Source organism: Anomaloglossus baeobatrachus, chromosome 10, assembly GCF_048569485.1.
Source record: "Anomaloglossus baeobatrachus isolate aAnoBae1 chromosome 10, aAnoBae1.hap1, whole genome shotgun sequence".
Classification (NCBI taxonomy): Eukaryota; Metazoa; Chordata; class Amphibia; order Anura; family Aromobatidae; genus Anomaloglossus; species Anomaloglossus baeobatrachus.
The window spans coordinates 11,560,898-11,566,104 of record NC_134362.1 but is presented as its reverse complement, the minus strand read 5'-3'; positions in this window follow the sequence as shown (position 1 = coordinate 11,566,104).

The window sequence follows — 5,207 nt, the reverse complement described above, 5'->3', positions numbered from 1 at the left end:
TCTTCTCTGCAGTTGGGGGGGTGCAGAGCGATCGTCCCACCATAGTAGTAATAACACGTCCGCTCCTCAGGGGTCTTCTCTGCAGTTGGGGGGGTGCAGAGCGATCGTCCCACCATAGTAGTAATAACACGTCCGCTCCTCAGGGGTCTTCTCTGCAGTTGGGGGGGTGCAGAGCGATCGTCCCACCATAGTGGTGATAACACATCCGCTCCTCAGGGGTCTTCTCTGCAGTTGGGGGGGTGCAGAGCGATCGTCCCACCATAATAGTAATAACACATCCGCTCCTCAGGGGTCTTCTCTGCAGTTGGGGGGGTGCAGAGCGATCGTCCCACCATAGTAGTAATAACACGTCCACTCCTCGGGGGTCTTCTCTGGAGTTGGGGGGTGCAGAGTGATCGTCCCACCATAGTGGTGATAATACGTCCGCTCCTCGGGGGTCTTCTCTGCAGTTGGGACACCAGTGGACAGCCTGAAGGGAATAGGGCCGCCCACTTGGGGGGTTGGTAAGGAGAGGTCACAAGTCAGTTGGAGGAGGTTGAGAGCTGAGCTCCTCAGTTTCTAGGTGGCAGACGTTGGTCTGGGCCTGGTAGGAGCTGGACCCCTGGTCGCAGGGGATCGTGTCAAGGGTCATGGAACTGCCGAAGAGGGCAGCTGGCGGCATTGAGCCATCTCCGGGCAGGGGCCAGGGCACAACGGGGTACGTGGACCCTAGGCCGGAAAGTAGCTTCAAGCGTCCTGGTAATTCACCCACGAGGACGGAGCCTTCAGGATCTGTTCTCCTCCCGCTCCAAAATCGGGGTACTAGCGCAACGCGGGGGATAGGACTTTCCCACTACATAGTCCAGAAAATCCCAAGCGTGAACCCTGAGAGCAAGCTGGTCCGAGGAGCGGACGTGTTATTACCACTATGGTGGGACGATTGCTCTGCACCCCCCCAACTGCACAGAAGACCCCTGAGGAGCGGACGTGGCTCTCCAGCAGAGTCATCATCCCGATCTTCCAACCTCTCCTGACCGAGGGGAACAGTGCAAATAAAGGTGGGTGGGAAGAGGTACATCTACATGATGCCTGCAGAGCGTCGCCCCATCACACAGCAGAGCGTCGCATCATCACACTGCAGAGTGTCGCATCATCACACTGCAGAGCATCGCCCCATCACACAGCAGAGCGTCGCATCATCACACAGCAGAGCATCGCATCATCACACTGCAGAGCATTGCCTCATCAGAGCGTCGCCCCGTCACACAGCAGAGCGTCGCATCATCACACAGCAGAGCATCGCATCATCACACTGCAGAGCATTGCCTCATCAGAGCGTCGCCCCATCTCACAGCAGAGCGTCGCATCATCACACTGCAGAGCGTCGCCCCATCACACAGCAGAGCGTCGCCCCATCACACTGCAGAGCGTCTCCCCATCACACCGCAGAGCATCGCCCCACCACACAGCAGAGCGTCGCCCCATCACACTGCAGAGCGTCGCCCCATCACACTGCAAAGCGTCGCATCATCACACAGCAGAGCGTCGCATCATCACACAGCAGAGCGTCGCCCCATCACACAGCAGAGCGTCGCATCATCACACAGCAGAGTGTCGCCCCATCACACTGCAGAGCGTCGCCCCATCACACAGCAGAGCGTCGCATCATCACACAGCAGAGCGTCGCATCATCACACAGCAGAGCGTCGCATCATCACACAGCAGAGCGTCGCATCATCACACTGCAGAGCATTGCCTCATCAGAGCGTCGCCCCATCACACTGCAGAGCGTCGCCCCATCACACTGCAGAGCGTCGCCCCATCACACAGCAGAGCGTCGCATCATCACACTGCAGAGAATTGCCTCATCACACTGCAGAGCATTGCCTCATCACACTGCAGAGCATTGCCTCATCACACTGCAGAGCATTGCCTCATCACACTGCAGAGCATTGCCTCATCACACTGCAGAGCATTGCCTCATCACACTGCAGAGCATTGCCTCATCACACTGCAGAGCATCACCCCACACACTGCAGAACATCACCCCACACACTGCAGAGCATCGCCCCATCACACCGCAGAGCATCGCCCTGTCACACATTATGGATATTTTTACTAAACAGTTGATGTTTTTGTGAATTTCTCACCTCCTCTAGTTTCTTGTTCTCTTTATGGTTTATAATCCTTCTATATATAAACGTTTATAAAGTACAAAAAGGCAAAAAAGGGAAGAAAAACTAAACATGAAAAAGTCATATATTGTGTTCCCCATCGTGACCTCATCTAGCTGCGGAGATAGAAGATATTCCTTATTATTAGTTACATGGAATAGTAAAGAGAAAACATTGGATGAGGATGAAATTGTCCTGTGTGTAATGTGTAATGTTAGCGCACGATCGATAGAGCCGCATTCACACTGAAGATCTGCGGCTGCGCACTCCAGACGTCTGCGAGCCGCCGGCGCCCTCTGGTGGACGTACACGGCTCTGAGCTGGAGGAGTGAGCGGCCACTCACTCTGTATAACATTTCCACCTTTATCAGCGGTTTACTCATATATAAGAGCGGAGAATATATAATACACCTGAGCTGTGGCCCGATACCGGGAACACTGTGATTTCATACAGACACCGGAGACTCAGGGTCCAGAATCCACAGCAAATGTCTGATTTCCAGAATTACTTTATAAATCGGACTTTTGGATTCCACCTAAAAACGAGCAGAACAAGTCGTTTCTGGAGGATTTCCTGCACCTGACACCAGGAATCTCCATCATAAGAATCTCCGCCCCCCTAGCCTGATGACAGCTCCTCAGTGTCCCTCCTCCCTGCTGCTGCTGAATATCTGCCCTCCTAGCCTGACTGACAGCTCCTCAGTGTCCCTCCTCCCTGCTGCTGATGAATATCTGCCCTCCTAGCCTGATGACAGCTCCTCAGTGTCCCTCCTCCCTGCTGCTGATGAATATCTGCCCTCCTAGCCTGACTGACAGCTCCTCTGCGTCCCTCCTCCCTGCTGCTGAATCTCTGCTGTCCTAGCCTGACTGACAGCTCCTCAGTGTCCCTCCTCCCTGCTGCTGCTGAATCTCTGCTGTCCTAGCCTGACTGACAGCTCCTCTGCGTCCCTCCTCCCTGCTGCTGAATATCTGCCCTCCTAGCCTGACTGACAGCTCCTCAGTGTCCCTCCTCCCTGCTGCTGCTGAATATCTGCCCTCCTAGCCTGACTGACAGCTCCTCAGTGTCCCTCCTCCCTGCTGCTGCTGAATATCTGCCCTCCTAGCCTGACTGACAGCTCCTCAGTGTCCCTCCTCCCTGCTGATGAATATCTGCCCTCCTAGCCTGATGACAGCTCCTCAGTGTCCCTCCTCCCTGCTGCTGCTGAATCTCTGCTGTCCTAGCCTGACTGACAGCTCCTCAGTGTCCCTCCTCCCTGCTGCTGCTGAATCTCTGCTGTCCTAGCCTGACTGACAGCTCCTCAGTGTCCCTCCTCCCTGCTGCTGAATCTCTGCTGTCCTAGCCTGACTGACAGCTCCTCTGCGTCCCTCCTCCCTGCTGCTGAATATCTGCCCTCCTAGCCTGACTGACAGCTCCTCAGTGTCCCTCCTCCCTGCTGCTGAATATCTGCCCTCCTAGCCTGACTGACAGCTCCTCAGTGTCCCTCCTCCCTGCTGCTGCTGAATCTCTGCCCTTCTAGCCTGACTGACAGCTCCTCAGTGTCCCTCCTCCCTGCTGCTGAATATCTGCCCTCCTAGCCTGACTGACAGCTCCTCAGTGTCCCTCCTCCCTGCTGCTGCTGAATCTCTGCTGTCCTAGCCTGACTGATAGATCCTCAGTGTCCCTCCTCCCTGCTGCTGCTGAATATCTGCCCTCCTAGCCTGACTGACAGTTCCTCAGTGTCCCTCCTCCCTGCTGCTGCTCAATCTCTGCCCTCCTAGCCTGACTGATAGCTCCTCAGTGTCCCTCCTCCCTGCTGCTGCTGAATATCTGCCCTCCTAGCCTGACTGATAGCTCCTCAGTGTCCCTCCTCCCTGCTGCTGAATCTCTGCCCTCCTAGCCTGACTGACAGCTCCTCAGTGTCCCTCCTCCCTGCTGCTGCTGAATCTCTGCTGTCCTAGCCTGACTGACAGCTCCTCAGTGTCCCTCCTCCCTGCTGCTGCTGAATCTCTGCTGTCCTAGCCTAACTGACAGCTCCTCAGTGTCCCTCCTCCCTGCTGCTGCTGAATATCTGCCCTCCTAGCCTGACTGACAGCTCCTCAGTGTCCCTCCTCCCTGCTGCTGCTGAATCTCTGCCCTCCTAGCCTGACTGACAGCTCCTCAGTGTCCCTCCTCCCTGCTGCTGCTGAATATCTGCCCTCCTAGCCTGACTGACAGCTCCTCAGTGTCCCTCCTCCCTGCTGCTGCTGAATCTCTGCTGTCCTAGCCTGACTGACAGCTCCTCAGTGTCCCTCCTCCCTGCTGCTGCTGAATCTCTGCTGTCCTAGCCTGACTGACAGCTCCTCAGTGTCCCTCCTCCCTGCTGCTGCTGAATCTCTGCTGTCCTAGCCTGACTGACAGCTCCTCAGTGTCCCTCCTCCCTGCTGCTGAATCTCTGCTGTCCTAGCCTGACTGACAGCTCCTCTGCGTCCCTCCTCCCTGCTGCTGAATATCTGCCCTCCTAGCCTGACTGACAGCTCCTCAGTGTCCCTCCTCCCTGCTGCTGAATATCTGCCCTCCTAGCCTGACTGACAGCTCCTCAGTGTCCCTCCTCCCTGCTGCTGCTGAATCTCTGCCCTTCTAGCCTGACTGACAGCTCCTCAGTGTCCCTCCTCCCTGCTGCTGAATATCTGCCCTCCTAGCCTGACAGCTCCTCAGTGTCCCTCCTCCCTGCTGCTGCTGAATCTCTGCCGTCCTAGCCTGACTGATAGATCCTCAGTGTCCCTCCTCCCTGCTGCTGCTGAATATCTGCCCTCCTAGCCTGACTGACAGCTCCTCAGTGTCCCTCCTCCCTGCTGCTGCTCAATCTCTGCCCTCCTAGCCTGACTGATAGCTCCTCAGTGTCCCTCCTCCCTGCTGCTGCTGAATATCTGCCCTCCTAGCCTGACTGATAGCTCCTCAGTGTCCCTCCTCCCTGCTGCTGAATCTCTGCCCTCCTAGCCTGACTGACAGCTCCTCAGTGTCCCTCCTCCCTGCTGCTGCTGAATCTCTGCTGTCCTAGCCTGACTGACAGCTCCTCAGTGTCCCTCCTCCCTGCT